This window comes from Callospermophilus lateralis, chromosome 5 (assembly GCF_048772815.1).
Source record: "Callospermophilus lateralis isolate mCalLat2 chromosome 5, mCalLat2.hap1, whole genome shotgun sequence".
Lineage (NCBI taxonomy): Eukaryota > Metazoa > Chordata > Mammalia > Rodentia > Sciuridae > Callospermophilus > Callospermophilus lateralis.
Window position 1 is genome coordinate 144,136,756 of NC_135309.1, and position 12,336 is coordinate 144,149,091.

Sequence of the window (12,336 nt, forward strand, 5' to 3'; positions counted from 1 at the left end):
ATGAAACAGACATTATTACTGAACATGTATGACTGTATTATCCAATATGATTCTGCAACATGTGCACTCAGAAAAATAAGAAATTATATGCCATCTATGTATGATATATCAAAGTGCATAAATGCATTCTACTGTCATGAATAACTAATTAAAACAAATAAAAAATTAAAAAAACAATAATATGGAGGTGTACAGATGCAAAAACACACACACACACACGCACATACACACACACACACACACACACACACACACACACAAAATGCAGTCAGCCCATGAAGAGCCCATTAGAAGGAATTGGGTAAATAAATATCTCCATCTAACTCTCCTTATACCTTCTGACCTCAAGTGGTCATTGGATGAATCTAAAGAGCATTGAGCAGACAAGAGGATCATATGATGCCTCTGAGTCTGACTCAGGGAAAAGTGGAGAGAGGATCTAAAGGAAAAAATCCAAACTCCCCTAACACAGCCCATCCATTCTGACTCTCAGCGTGCATTCATATCCTTAATGCAAGTGAAAACTTCATGTCATCAACACCTATCAATCACTTTATTCTGGTTGATATCTACTCATGTATCCACTTGTAAACTAATGTTAGAATCAGAATCCTCTTTATAAAGGAAAGAAGGAGAGAAAGAATAACATAACTGCTACCATCTCCACTGCAATAGCTATTCTCTGTCTTTATGCTGGCAATCATATCTCTGTTCTTCCCCCACCAATTTCAAATTCACTTTACCATCTGACAGGATCTCAGACAAATTCCAGTAAGAGGATCCAAAATACTTATTCCCTTGGGATATGAGTTTTTTTTTTCTGGTTTTGTCTTTATTGGATTGCTATGGTTTTATATTGAACAGGGCTATTAGTATGGGAGTGTTATGAGGTACTCTAATTATGAGGTATGTAATCCACACTCATTGTAGAATGTAAATTCAATTTTCCACTCATTAACAGGATTAAATATCCTGGGTATTACAATAGTATAAGAGATGGAGAAAGTGTAAGGAGATAAGCTAGATCCCACATAAAGAAAACCACACCTTTAATCCTCCAACTTCACACAGCTACAGTTCATCCTATACAGTACAGTCAAAATGCCATTCCTAAATAAGTTCAATAGATCACATCCCTTCTTACACTTTTTCATTGATCCGAGAGAGAGAGAGAGAGAGAGAGAGAGAGAGAGAGAACAGTCTAAACACATCTGCCATCATCTCTAAGCCTTTCCTCTCTGTCCAACACTTTATTTTCCTGCTACCCCATTTCTGTGTGGCCCTTTATAGACACACAATCTTAAACATTTTTTTTGTGTGTTGTTCTGTTTTGTTTTATTTTTCAGTACCAGAAATTAAACTCAGGGCCTTACATATGCTCTGGTAAATGCTCTACCATTGGTCTGCATTCCAGGTCACTTTTTAAATTTTCATTTTTTGGTAGAGTCTCACTAAGTTGACCAGGCTGGCCTTGAGCTTGTGATCCTCCAGCCTCAGCCTCCCAAGTCACTGGGATCCCAGGCATGTGCCAACACACTAGGCTGTTTCTGTTTTGTTTTGTTGTTTTTCAGGTGCTGTGTTTACTCTTCACTTGCAGGACTTTCATTCAGGTAAGAAAAAAATTGAATTATGATCCTAGATCCAGGATACAATAGTCCTCCCTTATCCAAGAGGGATATGTTCCAAGACCCTCAGTGGCTGCTTAAAACGCAGATAGTACTAAATCATACACATACACACACACACACACACACACACACACACACACACACACACAAATGTCTTCCCTAATAATACACACACTTGTGTTAAAGTTTAATTAAAAAATCAGGGCTGGGGGATGTGGCTCAAGCCGTAATGCGCTTGCCTGACATGCACGGGGTGCTGGGTTCGATCCTCAGCACCACATTAAAAAAAATAAATAAAAATAAAGATGTTGTGTCCACCGAAAACTAAAAAATAAATATTAAAAAATTCTCTCTCTCTCTCTCTCTCTCTTAAAAAAAATCAGGCAGGCATAGTAAAAAATTAATAATAGCTAATAATAAAATAAAACAACTATTACAATATACCATAATAAAAATTATTTAAAGTTTATGAATTTTTTATTTTTGAAAATTTCTATTTAATTGTTTCTATTGTTACTATTGTTGTTTTGACAGGGAATCTTGCTATATTTCCCAGGCTGGTCTTGAGCTCCTGGGCTCAAGCCAACTTCTCACCTTAGCCTCTGGAGTGTGGGGGTTACAGGTACGTTCCACACACCTGGCCTCCATTTAATATTTTGGGCCACAATTGACTATGGGTAGCTAAAACCAGGGAAAGGGAAATTGTGGATTTCACTTTAATTTCTGTACATAAAATATAAAAGAGAGAAGATAATTGTTTTAGTCAGCTTTTTCACTGTTGTGACTAAAGGACCCAACCAGCACAATTATAAAGGAAGAAAAGTTTATTTGGGGGCTCAGAGGTCTCAGTCCAGAGATGGGAGACTTCATTCCCTGGGGCTCAAGGTAAGGCTGAACATATGGCAGAAGAGTGTGGTATGAAGAAGCAGCTTACATGACGATCAGAAAGCAGAGGGAGAGGTCACCATTTGTGGGATACAAATATATGCCCCAAAGCCACTCGCCCAATGAAACCTTCCTCTAGCCACACCACATCTGCCTCCAGTTACCTTTCAATTAATCCCAACAGGCATTAATGCACTGCTTGGGTTAAGGCTACAACCCAATCATTTCTCCTCCAAACCTTCTTGCATAGTGTTACACGTGAGATTTGGGGGAACAAATCACATCCACTATAACATTCTGCCCCTGGACCCAAAAAACTAACAACCATCTCACAATGCAAAATACATTTAGTCCATTCCCAAGAGTCCCTATGATCTCAATAGTTCCAAGATTGCTCAAAGTTCAAGTCCAAAGTCTTCTCTGAGGCTCCAGGCAATCTTTCATCCTGAGTTCCTGTAAAATTAAAAGCAGTTTACAAGTATCCAATACATAATGATACAGAGTAAACATTTCCATTCCCAAAATTAGGGGCATTGAAAGAGGGGATAGGACTAAAGCAAGATCAGAATCCAGCTGGGTAAACAAGTCCATGTCTGGCATTTGGGGCACATGGCATCATGATATTCCCTCCAAAGGGCTTGTGTAGCTCAGATGCAAGCTTGATTCTCCTTGAACAGGTTCTTTTTTTAAAAAAAACTTATTTATTGGGCTGGGGTTGTGGCTCAGTGGCATAGCGCTCGTCTCAGACGTGCCAGACCCTGGGTTCGATCCTCAGCACCACATAAAAATAAATAAGTAAAATAAGGGTATTGTGTTCAAATACAACTGAAAAATAAATATTAAAAAAAAATATTTGTTTACTGTAGTTTGTTATACATGACAGCAGAATGCATTTAAATTCATAGTACACATATAGAGCAAAATTTTTCAAGTCTCTGGTTGTTCACAAAATAGAGTCACACCATTCATGTCTTCATACATGTACTTAGGGTAATGATGTCCATCTCATTCTACCATCCTTTCTACCCATGCCCCCCTTCCTTCCCCTCCCTCCCTTTTGACCTATCTAAAGTTTCTCCATTCCTCCCATGCTCCCCATCCCCCCAACCCCATTATGGATCAGCATCCATATATCAGAGAAAACATTCAGCCTTTGGTTTTTTGAGATTGGCTTACTTCACTTAGTTCAATATTCTCCGACTCCATCCATTTACCTGCAAATTCCATAATTTTATTCTCTTTTATTGCTGAGTAATATTCCATTGTGTATATACCACATTTTCTTTATCCATTCATCTTCTGAAGGGCATCTAGGTTGGTTCCACAATTTAGCTATTTGTGAATTGTGCTGCTATAAACATTGATGTGGCTGTGTCATTGTAGTATGCTGTTTTTAAGTCCTTTGGGTCTTGAACTGGTTCTTGATTGCTGCTGTGATCACCTGAGGACATCAGACTCTCCTTCACTCTTCCAAAGCAGACTCTGCCATTGATTCTCCAGGGAGTTTCTAGAAGCCTTCAGTCTTGAGCTGGTGTAGCACTGTTGATTCCCCTTGTACCAAAGCTTCAGCTTCTTGGACCATGCAGCTACTGGTTCCTCCCGGTCTCTAGCCTGCAGATGGCCATTGTACCCAGATTCTGGTCTTATATGCCAATCTAATAGTCCCTTTTTATAATCATACTTCCTATTGATTCTGTTCCTCTGGAGAACCCTAAAACAATAATATATTCACTCTGAAAAATCCTTCTGGAACCATTAATTAATAAATATAGACAGTAAATATAAGCTATATTAAATCCTTGGTGAAGGTGCAATGATTAATAGTATGTTATATAAAACAAGGTTTCTGTCTTCAGTTAAAAATACATAGGCAAGCTGGGCACGGCAGCATATGCCTATAATCTCAGTGGCTCAGGAGGCTAAGGCAGGATGATTGCAAGTTCAAAGCCAGCCTCAGCAAAAGCGAAGCAGTGAGCAACTCAGTGAGACCCTGTCTCTAAACAAAATACAAAATAGGGCTGGGGATGTAACTCAGTGACCAAATGCCCCTGACTTCAATCTCTGTCACCTCCCCCTGCAAAAAAATACATAGGCAATATTTTTAAACACATAAAGAATTAAAATCAGGGCTGGGGCTGTAGCTCAGTTGTAGAACACTTCTCTAGCATGTGTGAGGCACTGGGTTTGATCCTCAGCACAACATAAAAATAAATAAAATAAAGGTATTGTGTTCATCTACAACTAAAAATATTTTTAAAAGAATTTTAGGACATATTATTAAGGACACATATTATTATGGTCAAAATAACAATAGAATTCCCTTCATATAATAGTCTGATTGCTAGAAAACAACCTCATGTTGAATAACATGTTTGGAAGAATAGAAATTTCAGAGACTAAGAAACCTATGCCACACTCCACACCCTGTTTTACTAACTGCATGACTTTGGCCAAACCACTTAACCTCCTGAAATCTGTTGAGTCAACAGTGTGGTAACATGCAGAATAGTTATGAGGACTAAATTAGTGGTTCAAAAGTTATAATTCTCATTAAGAAAAAATTTCCACCTAGAATACTGGGTGTTTAAATGAGAGGCAGCTATTCTGGAGTTCCTTGAAGTAGCAATGACCCTCATGTGCACAGAGAAACCCCAACTAGGGAAGGACAAAAATCATGCTTCCTGAGCACCAAGCTGAGAGATAAAGGAATAAAGCACAAAGGATCTACAATATAGGTGCAGGATGGGGACTATTAGACTATTGCAAAATTCATCAAGCCTCCTCTTATTTGGAAGTCCTGTTAGTTCCATCTGCTCTCTACAAAGGCAAATTCAAATGCCTAACTAGGAAACATTATGGACTTCATTTCAGGGACATATGGGAACAGAGTTGGTAAGAAGTCCCATCAAGGAAGGTGAAAAATCTCTAGAAAGAAAGTGGCTGCTTACAAATTGAAAGGACAGGGAAGTAGACTAAGTCCTGAAACCCTGCAGAGAAAATGAATGAGTTGAGAAACTTTGAAAATGGGGCTCTTAGGGATGGGATTGTGGCTCAGTGGTAGAGCACTTGCCTCGCACGAGCGGGACCCGGGTTCGATCCTCATCACCAAATATAAAAAAGAAAATGGGGCTCTTAACTGCCATGGGAAATAGCTAAAGTCTCAACATTCGATTAATTTTCAAAGGAAGCATATACCCAGTATGTGCTCTAGTACAAATAATAACTTGGAATTTGCTAAGGTCTTATGCTGGCATTGAGAGACAGAAGATGAAGATGGGCCTGAAGGGTAAATACAGGGGATAGATAACATGACCAAGTGAGCAAGGGCTGAGGGACATCTCATGGGGTACATCTGTTTGGATGGAATTCATGAGAGAGGAGGAGAAAGAAAAAACTGAAAGTGATAAGATCTAAGCTGTGAAGGTCTTTTAAAAATTTTTTATATGGCAGCGGACTGCATTACAATTCATATTACACATATAGAGCACAATTTTTCATATCTCTGATTGTGTACAAAGTATATTCATGGGCTGGGGCAGTAGCTCATTGGAAGAGCACTTGCCTAGTATGTGTGAGACACTGGGTTCCATCCTCAGCACCACATAAAAAGAAATAAACAAAATAAAGGCATTCTGTCCATACACAACTACAAAAAATAAAAAAAAAATTTAAGTGTATTCACACCAATTTGTGTCTTCATATATGTACATTGAATAATTATGTCCATTACATTCCACCATCATTTCTAACCCCATACCCCTTCCTTTCCCTTCCCACCCCTCTGCCCTATCTAGAGTTCATCTATTCCTCCCATGCTCCCACTCCCTACCCCACTATGAATCAGCCTCCTTATATCAAAGAAAACATTCAGCATTTTGGGGAGGGGATTGGCTAGCTTCACTTAACATTATCTTCTCCAAATCCATACATTTACCTGCAAATGCCAGAATTTTATTTTCTTTTACTTGAGTAATATTCCATTATGTATATATGCCACATTTTTTTTATCCATTCATCTACTGCAGGGCATCTAAATTGGTTCCACAGTAAAGCTATTGTGAATTGTGCTGCTATAAACATTGATGTGGCTGTGTCCCTGTTTTTAAGTCCTTTGGGTATAGACCAAGGAGGGGGAAAGCTAGATCAAATGGTGGTTCCATTCCCAGATTTCCAAGGAATCTCCATACTGCTTTCCATATTGGCTGCGCCAATTTGCAGTTCCACCAGCAATGTATGAGTGTGCCTTTTCCCCCACATCCTTGTCAACACTTATTGTTGTTTGTATTTATAATAGTTGCCATTATGACCAGAGTGGGATGAAATCTTAGAGTAGTTTTGATTTGCATTTCTCTAATTGATAGATGATGAACACTTTTTCATGTATTTGTTGATTGATTGTATATCCTCTTCTGAGAAATGTCTGTTCAGGCCTTTGGCCCATTTATTGATTGGGTATTTGTTTTTTTGGTGCTTAGTTTTTTGAGTTCTTTATATACCCTAAAGATTAGTGTTCTATCTGTTGTGTGAGGGGTAAAAATTGGCTCCCATGATGAAGATTAGGACCTACTTTTTCTTCTATTAGACACCGGGGTCTCTGGTTTAATTCCTAGGTTCTTGATCCACTTTGAGTGGCTGTGTCCCTGTAGTATCCTGTTTTTAAGTCCTTTGGGTATAGACCAAGGAGGGGGAAAGCTGGTGAGAAATAGGGCTTAATTTCATTTTGTTGCATATGGATTTCCAGTTTTCTCAGCACCATTTGTTGAAGAGGCTATCTTTTCTCCAATGTATATTTTTGGCATCTTTGTCTAATATAAGACAATTGTGGTTTTGTGGGTTAGTCTCTGTGCCCTCAGTTCTATACCATTGGTCTACCAGTCTGTTTTGGTGCCAATACCATGCTGTTTTTGTTACTATTGCTTGTAGTATAGTTTAAGTTCTGGTATAGTGATGGCACCTGCTTCACTCTTCCTGCTAAGGATTGCTTTAGCTACTCTGGGTCTCTTATTTTTACAGATGAATTTCATGATTGCGTTTTCTATTTCTATGAGGAATGTCATTGGGATTTTGATCACAATTGCATTAAATTTGTATAGTTTAACTGTGAAGGTTTTTAATGTTAGAATAATGTTAACCTTTGTTCTATGGAATGAAAGGCCATTGATAAGTTTTCCCCAAAGAAGATATAAAACAAAAGTAAAGATTAATTCTGAGAGTTTATTCAGGGTGGGTCCTAATGAACTATAGTATATTTAGAAGGAGTAATTGGCCCAAACATTAATTTCCCCAAACTCAATTAACTTTATAGTTCTTTGGAGTTTGCAAAGTACTTTTTTGTATATGTACTTTTGTACATACATATTCTCTCAACAATCTCCAGAAGCATGTATTGTTCTTATTCCCATTTTACAGCTGAGAAACGGGAGCATATCACACAGTGCCTCAACAGGAAGCAGATGGCACATTTCAAGTAGGATAATTTAAAGAGAGTTTATTTACAGGGAGTGGTGTAGGGAGTCAGGAACCATGGACTAGTAACAGTGGGATGTCTGTAACCACTCCTATGCCAGGAAGGGTGTGGGGTGTTTGTGTTTATTGAAACCTAGGAAAAAAGAGTTGTGTCTAGAATTGACAAAAGAAAGCAGCAACCTTTGGTTGTGAAGCATTAACAACTCAAGGCAAAGAGACACGGGAATATTCTTATTTTGTTCTCTTCCCTCCCCTCTCCTTCTGAGGATCCCACAGGTTGGAAGTAACTGTAAGCCAGTGACACAAGATTTCATGATACAGATGACAACTTTGCCCCCTCAACATTCTTTCTTGTCTTTCACCCATGTGTAAAGTTTATATCCCCGACACAAGAAACACATCAAGTCCCTTAAGACAGTGCATCATCAGCTGGCCATAGTGGCACACACCTGTAATCCCAGTGACTTGGGAGGGTTAGGCAAGAAAATCACAAGTTCAAGGCCAGCCTGAGTAACTTAGTGAGACTCTGTCTCAAAATTTTTAAAAGTTAAAAAGGGTTGGGGATTTGGCTCAATGGTGAGTACCATGTGGTCCAATCCCCCAATAAAACACCCTCTTCCCCCCCACACCCCATCTCCAGGAATTCTAACTGTCTGTGGAATATGAACAAGTGTTCTCAGCTGATAAAGCACAAACATATTGAGCTCTGATCTGTTCAAGTCTCTATTCCTTTATAGTTTCTTTCTAAAGCTACCTACCCCCTTTAACTCACCCTGAACTGAATACTTTGTTTCATTCTTCATTAATAAATTTGAGGCAACCATATAGGAATCATCTACTCCCTCACTCTTTGCTAAAGAGAAGGAATGAGATCCCTGACCGGTGAGTGTTATATATTGGGTCATATTTTTACCCTACAATGGTTTGTTAATCTAAGATTTAGACTGCAGGTCTACAGTTATATTATTCAATTGAGGATAATAAAACTAATATTTTGAACTTGCCTTGTGTCTTTTCCTCAGTTAATCAGGAAAGAAAGGGTGTTAGGTATTGAAACTCTAAAATCCCAACATTTTGGTGCATGAGTCAGAAATCTTGGAAAACACAGATGTATTCGGGGGCTAAAATAGCATATGATGTGACTAAGGGGTAAGCACCAAACACAACTCTTATGTTTTAGTATTTAGCAAGCTGGGTCTGTGTGGGTTTTCTTCCTTTGGAGGTTTCAGAGCTGTTTATGTTATAACTAGCAGTTGACTTGACAGTAGTGCAAATGGCATTTAACGGGCGCAGCCCAGCACCTATCCTAGTAGGCACACTGCGTGGGCCTGAGAGAGTGGCTGCTGCAGGTTTTCCCTGCATTGAACATTCGGCTTCAGCAATGTGTTAAACATTATCAGAAGAAATGAGATTTTCTCTTTTACAGTGTTTTTTAGCCAATGTATAGTAAATCACTTCTACTAGGACTAATACTAGTTTTTGTACCTGGCCTGGTCAATCTAACTAGATCAGTTACCCCAAATTCCATACCCCTCTGTGTGGTTATTGAATTGTAATGAAAGACAAAGGAGGAAACCTGAAGGGACCAAACTTTTTCATTTTCATGCTTTTACCAACTATGTAGTCTTAAGTACCATCAAGGTACATCAAGAAGTACCTTCTTTAGAGTCAAAAAATAGTTTTTAAAAGTCTTATTGACAACAAAAATATAGGTCTTTATTATAAAGGAAATATAATCTTTGGAGGAGGTTGAAGTAGAGACACATTGCAATTAAATTATTGCAAAGCTCAAGGTGAAGTTTATTACATTTTTAAAAAGACCTGTGTCTTAATCTATGAGAAATAGGTATTCTTAGATGATACAAGATAAACTAGAGTAGCTTGAGAAATATGCTTCCATTTACCATTAGAAAGGAGCTGTGGATGACTGAAAGCAAAAATCAAAGAAGACAGGATGCTAAAGGTAAAGAAAGAGAGAGGCCCTCTTTTATATATAGATGGACACAATATCTTATTTATTTTTATGAGGTGCTGAGGATCAAACCCAGTGCCTCACACATGCAAGGCAAGCACTCTACCACTGAGCTACAGCCTTAGCTCTGAGAGAGGCCCTCCTAAGAAAAAAGATTACAATGTTAGATTAGGAAGGAAATAAAAATTATTTAAGGAAAGGATCGACAGATATAAAAGGTAATAACTCCAAGTACAGATGAATATTCTTCAAAGAGGTAGTAGAAAATGAGAAATGTTAGATGTTATTAGTCCACTTTTCAAGGCAGAACTGTTGCCACTGTCCCTAAAAAGTATGTAGAGAAGTGAACATAAATTCTAACACTGGAAGTCATCCAACAGTGATTTTGATTGTTAGTGAACACACAAAACTTACATTAACAGCATGTTGTGCTCTGGACCTGAGATCTGAAGTTTTTCTGATCTTTGCTTAGCCCTTAATGCAGGCAGAATGAAAAATAATCTTTCCTAACACTAGAGAGCACTATGATGATAGGGTTATTTCCCTGAGGGATTCCCACCCTAGCAAGTGCTAGTAACTGATTTTTTTAATTAAATTTTTTTTCTATTGGTGAATTATAATTGTACATAATAGTGGGCTTCATTATTAACATGTTTGTGCATGGATATAATTGGTCAACTTAATTTCCCAGTACTTCCCCTTTCCATCTCCTCCTCCCTACTCCCTTTCCTCTACTGCACTAGTCTCCCATTTTCGTGAGATTTTTTACCCCCATTTTTTTCCCTTTTTTTCTTTCTAGCCCCCAAGTATACAAAACATACGACCCTTGACTTTCTAAGTTTTATGGCTTCCATATTCCTGCACCAATTCAATCTTTCAGGAAAGACTTCTGCTTTTTCTCTTTGCTATTCTATGACCAGAACTGGTTCTGTGGTTGAAAAAGAACAAGGGTTGGAAGAAACTGCTTAGAAACCATGTATAACAGAACAATCCTGTTAGCCTTCTTTGTTCTGCCTCTAACAAATTTAGTTATCTTGATCTCTCTAGTCCACATTATCCTTATTTAAAATTAAGATACAATTCTGGCAAACATGTCTAACGAGTAAAATTAAATGGTGTCACACTGGAAGGAAAGACTAGATCCTGCTGATTCTCTTTCTAACTTAAATGTGAGAGGTCTGATTGGTCTATTTGAACTTATTACGATTGTATGTAACTCCTGGAACTTTCTAAAACAAACACTCACCAGGTATTATAAATAATCTACTTTTATTATAAACTTCCCCTAGATCTATTTAGCAAATCTTCTTTCCATATAAATCAGAAGGTAATTTTTCAAGCAAGGTTTGTTTTGACATTCATTGTCAAAATTTTAAGATGTGTTGTGTGCTTGACTTATATCTTCTAGGCTGTTAAAATACACGAGTTGTCCTTAGCTTTTTCAATCTAAAAAGATGATATATATATATATATATATATATATATATATATATATATATATATATATATATATATATATATATTTTTTTTTTTTAAATAACAAAGCCAACTGACAGGTGTGACCAAGAAATCTACATGAAGCCACAGGCTGATTTAACAGGGAGACTTGCTCTATCAGTAAGGGTGGACAAAAATAGCTGCCCTAAGAAAATGATTCTTGAGCCTAACGAAAGTGTAAAACGGGCAAAACGCGTGGGGCATGCAGGTGTACTGATGGCTGAGACAATCCTAGTACTTAAAAAAAAAAAAAAAAAGTCCGTGGTAAAGAACCTAACAGGAGGTGGGGATCACCAAGGTTAGAATTCAGCGCTGTGGCGGGGGAATTAAGAGGAAGACCTCGATGCCATAGAGCCTGAGTATTTTTATTCTAAGAGCAATGGAAAAACCATTAAAGAGTTTTAAATAAGAAAGTGCCATATCATATTAATATTTGAACATGACTCTGGTGCCATGTGAAAACATGAATGCAGAAAGTCGGATTAGGAGGCTGTTATTCTTTGTGAAAGGAATATCCTGAAGATGGCAAGTTGTGAGAACACCGACGTTTAGAACGTAAAATGAATAAAACGTGACGATACTAGCGTATGCTCCTGGAGCTGCTCATTCGAAATAAGCAGCTGCTTTAAAACAGCAAGTAAAATAGGAAAAGGCACATTGGGTGGTGTCAATGTGCTTGTTTCCTTAAGTAAACGTTTGCGTGGATTCTAGCCGGTGCCCCAATTGCCATTGCACGGGTCTTGGGAAGCCTGGGTTGCCTGGAGGAGGGTCCATTCACCGATGCCCACTGGCGGAACTTGGCAGTCTGGCAGGCCAGGCCACCTCGGACTCAACCAAGTAACCCAGACGATTTACAGGGCGCCCAGGACTTCCCGGATGCTGGGACCA